This window comes from Protopterus annectens, chromosome 5.part0, assembly GCF_019279795.1.
Source record: "Protopterus annectens isolate FY-2018-M chromosome 5.part0, PAN1.0, whole genome shotgun sequence".
Taxonomy (NCBI): Eukaryota; Metazoa; Chordata; order Ceratodontiformes; family Protopteridae; genus Protopterus; species Protopterus annectens.
In genome coordinates this window covers 161,379,799-161,396,236 of record NC_056735.1, presented here as the reverse complement: position 1 = coordinate 161,396,236, position 16,438 = coordinate 161,379,799, and the positions used below count along the sequence as shown (strand labels likewise).

The window sequence follows — 16,438 nt, the reverse complement described above, 5'->3', positions numbered from 1 at the left end:
CCAAACCCCAAAGGTGAATCCCAATTGTTCTACCCAGTCAGAGGGATCTAGCAGCACTAAAAATCCAAAAGCTGCTTCAAAAAAAAAAGAGCCTTCAAACAGTCCCACCAGACCAGATAGGATCTGGATATTACTCAAGATTTTTTTTAGCGCCAAAGAAGATGGGGGACTGGAGACCAATTTTGGATCTCAGCCTATTGAACAAATTTGTGCAACAGACAAAATTCCGTTTGGTCACTGTTCAGTCTATCCCTCCTTTTTTAGAGAAGGACGACTGGATGTGCTCTATAGATCTTCAGGATGAGTATTATCACATCAAGATGGACAAGCACTCCAGAAGATATCTCCACTTCTGGCTAGGAACCAGTCATTACCAGTTTCAAGCACTGCCCTTCAGCCTCACCACAGCCCCTAGGGTGTTCACCAAATGCATGGCAATCATAGCAGCTCATTTGAGACTACAGGGATTCCATGTGTTTCCATTTCTAGACGACTGGCTCCTCACCGCCCCCTCCAGGCATCTGCTGCTTTGCGCCATAGACTTTGCTCTACATCTTTTCGAAATTCTAGGCATTTAAATCAACAAAGAAAAATCACAACTGTCTCCCACGCAGGATCTGGAATTTATCAGAACAAGACTAAATGCATTATCCTGTCTGGCCTGCCTTCCTCATCACAGGTTGCTAAAGCTAAGATCACAACTACAGATGATCCCCTCCCAAAACAAATATGTTCATCGTGTTTCACTGTTGCAGTCACTACTCTTGGGTTATCCTGCTGGCAGGCTACCCTCAGTCGGCCAGAATTCCAAAGTCTAGGTCCGGCGTCGGTTGCTGTCGCCTCTTCCCTGACGTCCGTGTGCCAGGGGTATAAAAGATGCAGCCGACGCCATTTTCTTCAGTCTTTCTTGCTGCGCAATGCCTGAAGCAAAAGCAGTTCGCAAGTGCTGGTCGGCCGACTCCTGAGATTTTCAAATCCGAATTTCAGAACCAAAGTCTTCATTAAATCTAAGTACCCCGTTTAACCAACGCACTATCAAGCATCGGTTCGATTTTGCATTTCATTACTTTGGCCGAAGATATAATTATATAATGCCGTTGGACCAGCCGACAACCGGAGCTTACAAAAAAACGCAAGGACAAGGAAAAGGATAGGCATCCGAGGTCCAAAACCGACGAGGCCTCTGCTAGGCCAGTCGCCGGTTCGCTGGTTCTCAGTGAGGCGCTTTCGCAGCCCCTGGCTCCCACTACCTCAGAGCCACAGGCCACTTCCGACTCCCACGTGGAGCCGACTGGGCCTCTGGATACTCAAGGTATTGGACACTCAGAAATCATTCCCTCAGATGGGTCCGGAGCCGCTGAGCGGGCATCGGCTTCTGAGGGGTGTCTTCAGACCTGCACAACTATATATTAAGCCATCTTCAGCTTCAAAGACAAAGACTAAAGCAGCTCTGAAGACAAAGAAACAAGTACAGCATCCTCCTACGACTTCCATGCCTAAAAAACAGATGCTCAAAATGGCCGAAGATCTAATTACTTTGATCAGGGGCTCCCATTCCCCTCCTGATAAGAGGCCTAGGCAAGAGACAGAGTATGATTCTTCTGATCAGGTTTCTATTTCCTCTAATTCCTCTTGTGAACAGGATTACTCCATAATTCCCTATGAGGATTCTGATGCTGAAGAATCCATTCCTTCAGCCTCTCCTCCTGAGGATTATTCTTTTGGGGAAACCCTGCATACCATGAGTGAGCATTTCCACTGGGAGAGCCAAGATTATTCTGAATCTAAGAAAAGGCTCAGAGACTTTCTGCTACTTCCTCAGGACAGACCCTTTGCTATTCCACCTGTTCTAGACATTGCAGATGATGTATTTTCAGAGTCCGGCCTGTCCCCTGACTCTTTACCCCCTGCACCTGCTAAGCCAGATAGATACTACAGGGTCCCGGATTCTCATAAATTCTTATACAAAAACCCCGCTGCTGACCCAGAGACTATATCTCAGGGTCCCAAAGGGGTTAAAGCTTTCACTGCAAAAAACCCTGTCCCCTCTGATAGAGATTCTAGGGCTCTAGACAGATGGGGGAAAAAGTCTACACTTCTGCTACCCTGGGTGTAAGGGCTTTAAATTGTCAGTTTCATATGCGTAAATATCAGCAATATTTAATGTCACTGCTTAAACAGAAATTGTTGACAAATACTGAATGTTCAGAGAACAAGGAATTGCAGGATTTATTGCATGCAGCTTAACAAGTGGGAAAGCATACTTTGCAATGTGATTATGATTCACTGGAGGCCTTTTGCAGGGCTGCAGTTACAGATTCTGTGATTAGAAGGCATGCTTGGTTAAAGGAACAGAATCAGCCTGATCATGTTAGCGTAAATTATTAGATGCACCATTACAGCATGACACTTTGTTTGGTACTAAAGCAGAAGAGGTGTTGAAAAAAAATGGAGGATAAAGAAAAATCCATGCAGACAGTCAAGGATTTCTTACAGGTACAGCCACCGAGGTTTAGCAGGAACTGGCCTTCTAAAAATTGGTCCTTTCCAGTGTCAGACAGACCACAAAGAGGCAGATACAGGCATCTCAGAGGCAGATCTCAGCTCCATGGCTCATACAGGCCTAAACAATGGGGTGCTCCTACCTCCAAAAGTGGAGAAGAGAAATCACAACCTTACAGGAAACAGTCCCAATGACTTTCCTCTACCAGATCCAAGCACTTTTCTTTTGGCAACCCCCTTAGGGGAAAACTAGCACTTTTTTCATCAAATTAGCAAATGGTTACCCAAGACAAATGGGTCCTGAGCATAGTGTCCCAAGGCTACAGGTTCCATTTTCACACTCTACCAAGGTCAAAAGGTATGCCATACCTGCCACACAATCAATGGGCAGAGGCACAAAAACAAATTACAGCCCTCATGGACATGAGGGCCATTCAGCAAGTACCACAACAAGAGCAGGGGCAAGGATTTTACTCCAGACTTTTCCTAGTACCCAGAAAGGACAAAACCTGGAGACCAATACTGGACCTGTCTATACTAAATACGTTTCTGGAAGTTCCAAAATTGAAGATGTTGACTCTACAGCAGCCTCTGCCCATGTTGGGCAAGAAGGCTTGGCTCGTAACTTTGGGCCTAAAAGAGGCATACCTGCATGTCCCAATCAGACAATCTTGCAGAAGGTACCTCAGATTCATAGCTGGCTCAATGCATTACCAATTCTCTGCACTGCCCTTTGGCTTATCTACTGCGCCTAGAGTCTTCACAAAATGCCTGGCACCAGTAATTGCGTTTTGCAGACAAAAAGGAATTCAAATATATCCCTACTTGGACGACTGCCTAATTCAAGCAGAGAACAAAGACATTTTTCTAAAGCATCTGGCGTTTGTAAAAATATTACTAATTGGCCTAGGGTACACAGTAAACGAAAAGAAATCAAAACTAGTGCCCTCTCAAGAGATACTATTCCTGGGTGCAAGCTCAAATACAACTGCCCAGATGGCTTATCTCACGCCAGACAAACAAAAGCAACTGACTGCTTACTTCAAGAAAGTGGCAACAAAAACCCACTTATTTGCAAGGAAAATCCTGCAGGCCTTTGGTTTCATGGCATCCTGCATTCTACTAATTCCAAATGCCAGACTGCATATGAGGAAACTACAATGGTATCTGAAAAGTGTGTGGACTCAGCATTGCCACAGCCTGGAGACAGTAATTACACTCATTCCCTGCCTGCAACAGGAGTTTCGATGGTGGGCAGAAGCCTGTCACCACAACAAGGGTCTGACGTTCAGTTTACCCACAGCCAGACAGACACTGACAACGGATGCATCAGATCATGCCTGGGGGGCCCATATGGCAGGAAAATGTATTCAGGGCACATGGCCTGCAAACCAGATGCATCTTCACATCAATCAAAAAGAGATGCTAGCTGTTCAAAATGCCCTGACAGCTTTCAAGGACCTGCTTCATCCAGGACAGTTACTGATAAAGACAGACAACACTACGGTCATGTGGTACATAAGCAGGGAGGTACACATTCCTGCCCCCACCCCCCCCTCTGCAGACAACCAATGACCTTATGGGACACAGCATTGGCTTTTCAAGTTCACCTGCAAGCACAATTCCTGCCAGGAAAAACAAATACTCTGGCAGATTTAACTAAGCAGAAACCTCATGGATCCCCACGAATGGAAACTGGATCCACAAGTCTTCAGCATGATAATAAGGAAATGGGGATGCCCAGACATATATCTATTTGCCTCCCCTCACAACTGCCAATTGCAGAGATTTTGCACAAGGATTTATCTCAAGCAAGCATGGAAAGTGGATGCCCTATCTTTCAGCTGGAAAAATCTAACAGTATATGCTTTTCCCCCACTGCCTCTCCTTCCCAGGGTACTCCTAAAGGTCCGACAAGAGGAGCCAAAAATGATACTGATTGCACCAGACTGGCCACTCCAGCACTGGTACCCAATCCTAAAGAACTTGTCTCAAGGTCCAGCATGGATATTGCCTCAGACTTCTCACTTGCTGACCCAACAAAAGAATCAGATCCTGCACAGCCAACTCAGGACCTAAAATCTGGCAGCATGGCGGATAATGTAGCCATTCAGAACACTCCTCTTTCAAAAACTGTTATGGATATTATCTTGGAGGCCAGGAGGCCCAGTACCAGAAAATCTTATGCAGAAAAATGGAAGAGATTCTGTGCTTGGAACCAGGAACAAGGCATTGACATGGGTGTACCAAATATCCCTCAAATTTTACAATACCTAACTGAGATGCTGAACAAAGGCCTTTCTTTCTCATTAATTAAGATTCATGCCTCTGCCATTTCAGCCCATTACGATACGGAACCACCTATCTTTTCTCATCCTTTAATAAGGCAGTACCTCAGAGGGGCCAGAAACATTAGGCCTCCAAGGAGAGCACCAATTCTGGCCTGGGACCTCAATTATGTTTTGGAAAAACTCACACTGCCTCCTTTTGAGCCAGCATCAACAGCAGATATAAAATTCTTATCCTGGAAAACAGCTCTGCTCCTAGCAATAACCTCTGCAAGGCGAGTCTCGGAGTCACAAGCACTCATGGCTGTGGAACCTTTCATCATTTTTCATCCAGACAGGGTTTCTCTGAGGACAAACCCTACATTTATGCCTAAGGTGGTGTCCAGTGTGGCTCTCAACCAAACCATTCACTTGCCTACCTTTTATCCAAATCCACAGAACAAGGGTGAGAAAATTCTGCAGTCTTTGGACATACACAGGCAGTTATGCTTCTACTTGGACAGAACTAAAGCTTTCAAAAAGACTGAGCAACTTTTAGTGTCATATGCTGCAGGATCACAAGGAAAGGCTATCTCAAAACAGACTATTTCTAAATGGATAGGCCATTGCATCCGTTTCTGCTATTTTCAACATGGTAAATCAGTGCCTAAGGGCATTAGGCCTCATTCCACCAGAGCAGCAGCCACTTCAGCAGCCTTCCTCAGAGGAGTATCCACCAAAGATATCTTAGAGGCTGCAACTTGGAGTTCAGTACACACCTTCACAAAGCACTACGACTTACCTCTTTAAGTCCAGAGCAGATTTTGCCACTGCAGTTCTGCAGGGCCTCATAGCCTCTCCTAATCCTATTTAGCCCAGCCACCCATCCTCAGCTTTGGGATTCAACCCAAGAGTAATGACTGCAACAGTGAAACACGATGAACATAGTACAGTTGTGTACCTACCATAAATGTAGATGTTCGAGTGTATTCACTGTTGCCGTTCAGGTTACCCACCCACCATCCCTCTTTTCTTTGCTGGGACTTATCTGTACTTCTCTATCCTATACAACCTATTTGGTGTATTTGCTTGTAGATGAAGGAAATGTTATTTTTGTGCATGCATTTTTATTGGCATATTTTTTCATCCTACCAGTTTGGGGGCACCTGACATCTGGGGCAAGAAAAACTGAAGAAAATGGCGTCGGATGCATCTTTTTATACCCCTGGCACACTGACGTCAGGGAAGAGGTGACAGCAACCGACGCTGGACCTAGACTTTGGAATTCTGGCGACTGAGGGTAGCCTGCCTGCAGGATAACCCAAGAGTAATGACTGCAACAGTGAATACACTCAAACATCTACATTTATGGTAGGTGCACAACTGTATTTTCCTGCTCATCTAGTTTTACAACTTCTCAGATTTATGGCAGCAACAATAACATTAGTACCCCTAATGAGGTATCACATGAAGCTGCTTCAGTGGCTTTTGGCATCACAGTGGTCACTTGTAACATACCCCATCCAGTTTTGATAACACATCGCTGCAAAAAGAATTTATCTTGGTGGATGAAGCCAGAAGATAATTTATGGAGTCGTCCTTTCAGCCCAAGGACATATTGACTACGGACACTTCCCAGATAGGGTGGGGGAGGCATTTTCTGGGAAATAAAGACAAGGCAGTTGGTCCCCACAAGAGGCCAATTTGCACATCAATGTCCTAGAACTGAGGGCAGTGCTTTTGGTATTGCAAGCATTTCATTCTGCCCTTCCTTCAGGGACAATTGCTATCCAGTCAGACAACATGTCTGTAGTCTGGTTTATCAAGAAATGAGGGAACCAGATCCTACCCTCTATATCGGGAAGCCCAAAGAGTTTGGTAATGAGCAATCGCCTCCAACCGCTTTCTGATAGCAAAGCATATCCTGGGTAACTCCAGTGTGATTGCAGACAAACTGAGCAGGTGTATCCTTCTGCCTCACGAGTGGTCTCTCATTCCCAACATAGCAACGAAGGTCTTTCACTGTTGGGGTCAGCCTTGCTGCAATCTATTCACCTCTCCCATAAACCACAAATGACACAGATACTTTGCCCTAATTCCCCCTTGCAGGGAGTCCCCGAGAGATGCACTTCTTCATGATTGGCCCCTGGGACTTCTGCATGCCTTTCCTTCAATTCCACTAATTCCCCAGTTTCTGAGGAAAGCCCAATGGTTGAGAAGCAAAGTGATTCTCATTGCACCTTACTGGCCCCGTCAAGTCTAGTTTCCCTTTCTTTGGCCTCACCAGGTTCACAGCCCATGGACTCTGGATCCAACTCTGGACCTGCTGTCTAAACCTGAGGGTTTGGTGCATCCCAACATTCAACATCTCAAGCTGATGACTTGGTTTCTCCAATTCCATTAATTGCCAGGTAGAATAACTTGTCCTCCCCAGTGCAGGAGATATTTCTGTCTACCAGAAAAATGTATCTAAACAAATGGAAAAGATTCTCAATTTGGATGTGTACAAATGGCATTGATCCTGTCTCGGCACCAGTTGATAAGGTTCTGGAATACTTAGCCACCTTATTTCATTTGGGAGCCTCAACATCTACAATTAAGGTTCTTCATCTAGCTGCCATTTCGAATTTTCATAATGGTTTTGATTATCATTGTCTCATTGTCTATGCAAAATTTTTTCTTAAAGACGCTCAGCACTTAAAACCCCCCTTTTGAAGATCCAGTAGTGTCATGGGATTTGACCTTGATCTTACAGTGCCTAATTCGTCAGCCCTTCAAGCCAGCAGCCACTTGTGATCTTAAGTTTTTATCTTGGAAGATCCTCTTCCTAGTAGCTGCCACGTCTGCTAGTAGAATTTCAGAGTTACAAGCTTTGTGTGAACCACCCTCCCCCAGCTACTGTTACTTAATCAACTCTCTACAGCACACAATTGTACTACCTACCCAACAAAACCCCATCACTAGAGCATCTAATTCAGCCCTACACAACCACCAGAACATTAAAATCCAGTAACTAAAACCTTAAAATGTCATCAAACACAGAAATGATGCTGGTAAGTCTCTCTTTGCCTGCACCATAGCCAGAGTTTGGAATCAACTCCCAAGTCACATTACTACTACAACCTCTGCCTCCCAATTTAAAAGACTCCTCAAAAGCCAGTATTCAGACAATTGGCTCTGCTCCTGTGTCACCCCAGGTTAAGCCAAACCACTGCACTGTTGCATGAATGCTTGAATTTATCTGCTAAACTTCCTCTAGTTACCCAGGTATACCTGCTCTACTCCAAACATATGGGCTTGTCAGATTGAACTTCTGTTCAAACCTTTTGTACTTTTTTCTCAAATACTATACTAATTCTAATATCACAAAGTACCACTGAATAACCTTACTACCAGTAATGCTTTAAAAACTTTTTCACAAATACTGTACTACTCTCAATCTTACAGTGTACAGCATATAAATCAACTAACAGAAATGTTAAACTATCTACCACATGCTTAAATGAGTCTGTAACTTATTTGTATATTGTCCTTTGAACAAGATGTTAAAATTCTGATTATTGCATGCTTTAATGTAGACATACCAGAAATGTTTAACTGTCTACTATACACTGAAATGAGTCTGTTATGACCTTATACATAGTCCTGAAAACAAGATGTTAATATCTGAATATTGCATGTTGAATTGTAGCAATAGATGTAAATGAAATCCTCACTCATACTATACTGTATGTGGAGCTTTTCTCCTTGGGCCTCTGCTGAAAAGGGACCTGTGTCCAGTCAGACTTTCCCAGTTAACAAATGTAAAATAAAAAATAAATAAAATAAAAATCATCTTTCACAAAGAAAGAGTATCACTCAGAACCAGTCCCTCCCTCCTTCCTTCCAAAAGTTGTGTCAGAATCTAATATCAACTGGAATATAGACTTACCAGTCTTCTTTCCAAAATTTTTAAACAAAGCAGAGTACTGCTTGCATATGTTGGACGTCCACAGACAATTACACTTTTACTTGGACAGAACAAAATCCTCTAGAAAATCAGACCAACTATTTCTATCCTTTTCAAATACCAGATTGGGCGAACCAGTATCATAAGTCACCTTGTCAAAATGGTTGAGAGACTGCATTACCTTTATATACAACCAGAATAAGCTCAAACTACCAACAAAAGTTAGAGCTCATGCTACAAGATCTTTTTCCACTTAGGCGGTCTTCCAGTCTAGAGCTTCTATGGAAGACATATGTGCAGCTGCAACTTGGGCTACCCCGCATACCTTTATCACTCATTACAAATTAGAATGGTCTCCAGGGGAAGAGCATCCTTTGGCTCTGTGATGCTCAGGAATATCCTTCCTTAGGGCCACCCAGGATCTAAAGTAGCTGGGGACTCTATACCATCAGTCCAGAATAAATGAAGATGGACAACATCAGATAAAGAATTTATGTTCTTAACATAACGTTCCATTCATTTTTGACATCCCATCCTCATGCCCCTGCTAGATGCTCCTGGAGGTTTGGAACTAGTCCTAGGTTTTCATATTTTCCTAACTGATAGGCAAACTCGATCTGAGGTAATGGGAAGAGAGGCATTATGGGTAGAGCCTTAGCTCGAGAGTTTTTGGCTGGCATGAGCTTTGTATAACGGCCGAGTTGGTTCCAAGGGATCAGAACTGAACCCATCAGTCAAGAATGAATGAAGATCGACAACACAGATGCAACGTTATGGTAAGAACATAACTTTTTTTTCTGGTTGCTGTTTCTTCAGCTAGGAGAGTTTCTGAATTGCAGGCTCTTTCCATTGCTCCTTATATGACCTTTCACAAGGACAGGGTATCTCTGAGAATTAATCCTTCCTTTTTACCCAAGGTTGCTTCTGAGTCGACCCTTAACCAATGCATTCCGCTTCCAGTGTTTTTCCCCTAACTACTCAAACAGGGGGGAGTATATCCTTCATACCTTGGATGTTCGCAGACAGCTTTGGTTCAAATTGCATAGGACTAAGGAATTTTGTAGGTCAGAACAACTTTTTGTAGCCTTCTCTGAGAACAGGCATGGCCTTCCAGTCTCCAAGGTCACTGTTTTAAGTGGATTTTTAGCTGTGTCTCTATGGTCTACAGTCTGAATCAGTTGGAGATTCTGGGTCGTGTTAGAGCCCATTCTACTAGATCCGTGGCCAATTATTCAGAATTTGTAGCAATGCTATCTATTGATGAGATTTGTGCTGCTGCCACTTGGTCCAACCCTCACACCTTCATATCCCATTACAAACTGTATTTAGTTTCAAGGAGCAGAGCTTCCTTTGGCTCCACAGTACTCCGGCATGTCTTTCTTTAAGGCCTCCAAGGATGTTTGGTATCTGGGGAATCTGACCCTGTGGTGATGAATGAAGACATAGATAGCATCAGATAAAGGGTTATGTATTTACCATAACTTGGCATCTGTTATCATCCTATGTCTTCATCACATTTCCAACCCGTCACCCCCCTCCTGGTGGACTAGTGGAGGAAGTTGGAGTGGGTTTCTCTCTACCTTGGTAGGAATAGCTCAGGAGTATGGTGACAAACTTGATCCGGGGATTAGAGAGCAGCAGTGCATTATGGGAGAGGGTGCCTTGGCTCCGTCTGTTGTGTATTTTGCCGGCTCGGATCTGATGTCAGATTCAAGACCCTGTACTGATGAATGAAGTCATAGGATAGCACAGATGCCAAGTTATGGTAAGTACATAACTCTTTATTTCTTATGTTGAGACTCAAAGGGCAACCCATGTCACAGGCAATTTCCAGTTGATTTTTCCTAGCTTTTGTCTTTTGTTATACCCACCGGGATCAACCATTTGCAGGCAGTATTAAGGCACACACTTAGTGGGACTTGTCTTCTTTGATGGCATATTGGAAAAGGGTGGACTAAGAAAACTTTCTAGAGACATCTGTGTGCTTCTCTGTTTGTACCTGTACAAGGAATTACATTCTGGATTCTTTGTTTAGATGCAGTACTGGCTTTGCTAGGACAAATCCCAGGGGTTTCTGGATCCATGTCCTTCCTCCTCTCAGGTTGGACAAGCCATGATATTCTACCCATAGGCTACTGCAGTAGTGTGAATGATGAACATGTTACAGTTGTGTAAGTTACATTTACCCATAACAGTAGAGGTTCGAATTCTTCACTACTGCAGCTGCCACTCCCACCCACCATCCCCCTCGTGATGTACTGGGATAATCTTTTTTAGTTAATTCAGGATGAGTTTCTTCTTCTTATTAGCAGGCAGGAAAGTCTTGAAGGTTTTCCATTCTGATTCCTGATTTTTCCTTCTTCAGGGCTGGTCAGTCAGCAGTCCGAGTGGATCTGAGGAGGGATCCAGAGCTTTTGAAAACTGGCCAGTTGTTGCATCTTGGGCAAGACACAGCCTGTAGTTTACTGCAGCTGTCAGGGATTCGAACATCTGCTGTAATATGTGCATATAACTTAACAAAACTGTACTTTCTCATGTGATTTACTACTACTTCTGTTACTGGAAGCATTTTATTTTCACCCCCCCCCCCCCAAAAAAAAAAAAAAAAAAAAAAAAACAAGGAGCTATGCCTAGTATCTCTGACTTGGTTAACAAGATATAAATAAGTAAATAAATGTCTGTTTGTGGCTTTTCAGTGTCTGTGTTTGTGTGTGTATGTGTTGGAGAAACAAGATAAAATATGTTCTTCGTTAAATCACTTCCCCATGAGGTATAAGCACTCAGCAGCACCAGGGTATAAGAAGAGTATAAATATGCACCATCTTCAGAACTTTTCTTGGCATGTTTTTATATGCAGACATCTGTCATTGTCACAAACAATTTTGACGTTTCATTTGTTACAACCTCAGGAGCTCAGGAAGATGAGTACTTTCTTCTACTTTTTGATTTTGTGGTAATTTTCCCCTTAAAAGAAGTGAAAGTCTGACTGTGGTAAACTAATTCTTTAATGTGGCTGCCACTATAGCTATCTGCTTTTTTTTAGGAGCATAACACAAAATCTTGTAAAGTCTGTTAGGAATTTGCTTCAGAAGTGTTAAGAAACCATCTAAGGATCCTTGATTGTTGTCTGGAAAACAAAAGGTTGTCTCTTGTGCTTGCTGCTGTATCATCCATTTCTTTACCTCTGGTGCTTGAACCTCCAGCCAAAAAGAAGAGTAGGTGAAACATCAAAAGAAGTGGATAACTCAAATTGAAGCTCCACTTCAAGGTTGGAGACAACAAATCCCATTGAGAAACTTTTGCAGACCCTCAGGTCTGCTTCATCCAGGCAATCAACATTGCCCATTTTGGAGGCTGTTATGAACAGAGAGAAATACATATCCTTGACTACCAACCATTCTTCAGTCTCTTCCCCTGTAAAATCATTTGATATAGAGTCCTTTTGAACCATGAGTCATTTCTGAAGATGAAGGGGAGTGTATGGCAGACACGAAAAAGGAGAGAGATTGAGGATGCTGGAGTGTAGATTTGTCCCTTACCACAGAAGCCTCAGGCAAACATCCCATGGAAAAAGTAGTAGAAAACAAAACTTTTATCTTCTTCTCCCACTCCTACAAAAGTTTCTTCTGAAAAAAAATATTTCACAGACTTCTCAGGAAGACTGGTTTACTTTTGTCAAAAGCTATTCAGGCATTATGCCCAGGACAAGCTTCTACTCCTTTTTCTTCAGGGAAAAGGAAATCCTCTGAGGAAGAGGATCTTTCAAATTCTAAAGGCCTGAATTCTGCCTTCCAAATTCCCTCACCCATGGGTTGTGATCCACATGTGGAAGTTGACTTTTCTTTTGGTTCTCCAAATGAAGGCATTTTGTGTGGTGAAACGTTCCATGGTAAAGGAATTTTTCAGATGGGAAAGGAGGAAGAGTGATTTCTGATAACTGAAGAAATAGTTAGATCTCCTCCACATCGATGTTTCCAAGCTATATATATGTGCATTTATATCTGTATATACTTACTTTCTGAAGACTGAAGAAAGGCTATTTTTGCCTCAACTGCCAGAGAGTTGCTTTTCGGTCAACCAACTGATGACCTCATTACTGACATTGAAAAGAATGTCATGTATAGTAAGTTGTCATTTGAAGAAAATCATCATATTCCAACCCCACCATTTTAATGGAACTTCCTTACAAATAACATGCCTTATCTTCCAAATAAAGAAGGACCTTTTGTACACCCCCCCCCCCCACCAAAATGATCTTTTTCCTCACTCCACACTTTTCTTCATGGTCCTTTTCTGTGTTCCTCTGCTCATTTCTTTCCCATTTATAATGTAAACATATAAAGCCTTTGGATGTAGCTTTTGGTCGTGATCACAGCTATGCATGCCTGTGTTCTACTGCAACAGTGCTTTATTGTACGCGTTGATGTGTGCAGGCATGTGAATATAGAGCATAGTGATTACTTACAGAAAACAGTTAAATATCATCCACGTTCAGTGCTACTTCAGCACTTGACCCAATCTGAACAATACTTAGAAAGGTGCTTAAAAATTGTTAAGCACACACTAGGCACTGTTAACATTGTATCCAGCAATAAAACCTGAGAATGTCGGCCAGTAAGTAGCAGCAGGACATAAAACAGCATTGTTTCAGATCTTGTCTATGCCTGCTGACTGCTAAAGTGCACCCAGTATTTTGAGTTAAACTGCTTCTCTTAGACAGAGAATACATAAGAATGTCAACCAGTAACTTTACTGGCTTTCAAAACCTGCACAACACAGCTTGCTTTTTCTTTTTTTTTTTAATTCTTATTTTTAACTAAGTAGTAGTACATTGAGCAAGTAGGCCGCGGTAGTGCACTTCGGTTCGATTCTCGGCCGGAGTTCCTTCTGTGTGGAGTCTGCATGCTCTCCCTGCGGCTGCGTGACCTGTAAAGACAGGTAGGTGTGCGTGCATGTGGGTGTGCCTTCCCTGAAGGCTGGGCAAAGGACTGGGAACTCGGCTCTGTAAAAACTACTGCCAATCATTAGTGGACCGGTTATCTGCTGTGGCGACCCCTAACCGGGAAAAGCCAAAAGACATTGCTAGTAGTACTTCGAGCAAATAAATCTCTATGTACTGTAAAGAATTATGAGCAAGGTGAATTTTTGGCATCAGTATCTCGAACACATAGTATACTTGCTACAGTCGGAGACCTGGTCATAATCCTGTGTATTATATATATGTATATGCTCATAAACGAACATTGAACAAAAAAAATGTGTGAACTTTAAAACATCAAAAAAAAAAAAAAAAAAAAAAAACTACTACTACTCAAAATATATCAACCAAATCAAATACTAGTTTTAAAAATATTGCCTACCAAATTGTGTGTGTGTGTGTGGGGAGTAGTGTATTTGCAGGAGTCAAACCCCACATTGACTCCCCCAAGACATAAATATGCCAATCTCATGATCGCACCAACGTGAAGAAGGGAGATATCTCCATTCAGATTAGAATAACTACCAGTGTACAAAACAAACACCACACCAGCAGTAAAATACTACAGCCCCCCACCCACCAGTGAGAAGTACAAGAAATATAAAAGCAACAGTTACCTATCCAACATAGCCAAATGCAATATTCCCACAGCACAAGTGTTCAGTGTTTATATAGTTGAACATTTGAGTAATCAGTGTATTGTAAATACAGTATTAAACAAAGATTGCAAAACAGTCGAGCATCTTGCACTTTAACATTTTGCACCACATTCTATGTAATACTATGTATACACACCACACACGCGCACACACACACACACACACACACACACACACACACATATATATATATATACATGTGCACACATACTCAGAGAAAGCTGTGAAGCTGTGTATATAATGTGTACGCACATATGTTAGAGCGTGTGTGTGTGTGTGTGTGTGTGCAGGATCACATACAGTCGCACCCAGATGTACGCATGTGGTATACTGTTTATATATGTCAAATATTCAACCATGGTATTTAAATGAATCCCAATGACTGAATCCAAATGTTTGAAAGGCCAGTTAGTCAAATGTGGCATAATTACCCATAGCTCTGTTACAGAAGTAAAAATATGTAGAAATTTATGAAGAAGTGCCATCAGCTGACCTATGTGTAATCGCTGCTGTAATAATTTTATCTTCTGCTCCAGCACCAATTCCCTGTATGTGTAGTCGTCTCCCTTTTCCTCTGGTTGTGAGACCTTGAACTTAGTGGTTGTGAGACCTTGAAGTTAGCTTACTTGGGTTTAAAGGGGAGGAGCGTGCTCCCTGGGATATATATATATATATATATATATATATATATATATATATATATATATATATATATATATATATATACACACACACATACACACACACATATACCCACACACACATTTCTGAAACATTTTTACTGTAAGATGTTTCATTAAATTGGTATTTAACTAAATGGGCTTATGGGTGTTCAGCCAAATGGACTTTGTCAACTGCCACACACCTCTAAGTATCATATATTATGCATATATATTATATCTAGTGTGTGTATATGTGTGGGCGTGTATGTATATGTGTGTGCGTGTATGTATGTATTTATATATATATATATATATATATATATATATATATATATATATATATATATAGAAAGAGAGAGAGAGAGAGATACTATGCAGTTGAGCCTCATTCCACCTGTGAAATGTGAAAACACCATTTTCACTGGCATAAAACCAATGCTCGTCTCTCCTAAGTAAGATGGCCAACACTGATAAGAATCCAGCTGATGTATGAAAAACAAACGTTAAGTAAATCTAGATGTTATACTTTATTGCTACAGCTTACTTTTCCTTGAATACCTACTGTTGTGGTAAGCAACACACATAACTGTACTTTTCCAAGTTATCAGGTATACTGAAAGTTAAAAAAGTTAAAATATGCTGGTGACTGGTTTCATTACTGTGCTTGTTTCATTGTAAAAGAATGAATAGCATTACAACTTTCCTTGAAGACTTTGACACAAAGTGCCTTAACTTGTTAAACCTGAAAATCTGCAGTTGTAGTTATTTGCTTGTTCCTGTATGTCAGAATTGGATAGAGTCAGTTACTGAATTCCACTCATAGTGTATCATTTGCTTTTCCTCTTCCTGTTGCATTTTAATAAAATTATGTTCTTGTTTTTGATTGCTCTTCAAAGCATGCAGTGAATTGCTTACTCCATCACTAGATCGAAAACCAAATAGTTTTGTAGCAGTGAGTGTGACAACACCTCCTCAAGCATTCTGGACAAAACATGCACAAACAGAAATTATAGAGGTAAGGCTTCTACAATTGTATTGTTTATAGCTTCATTAGCTGTTGGAGAATTATGTACTGATGTTTGTCCATAATGGTTTCAGCTTGATGCTTTTATGTGTAGTTCAAGTTTTTCTTGCAATTCATTTGTATGTATTTTGCATTTACTTGTGGAATTCTGCATATTTACCTTAGCTGTGAAACTAAACTTCACTGAACAACTCCATAATTCACTAGTCTTGATATCTAAAGGTCATAAATATAATTTCAGCATTGCAAGCTATTTCTTGGATTGTGTTTATTCAGTATATGTTTTTATTAATGCACTACAGTTTGTGTCTGATCTGTCCTATGAGAAAACTTTTTCTTATGTGCTTTTCCCTCCATGCCTGCAAGTACCAGCATCCTTCCTTTTGTTTTTTAGCCC

General features: G+C 41.7%; 1 long non-coding RNA gene across 5 annotated transcripts in view; it reads left to right on the top strand.

Moving 5' to 3' along the window:
- LOC122802528 overlaps positions 1–16,030 on the top strand; it is a 701,752-nt gene extending 685,722 nt beyond the window's left edge. For all 5 annotated transcript variants that reach the window (XR_006364952.1, XR_006364951.1, XR_006364953.1 and 2 more), the window contains one exon: positions 15,914–16,030. This is a non-coding gene — a long non-coding RNA (uncharacterized LOC122802528). The remainder of the gene's footprint in view (positions 1–15,913) is intronic.
- Positions 16,031–16,438: the final 408 nt, after the last annotated feature.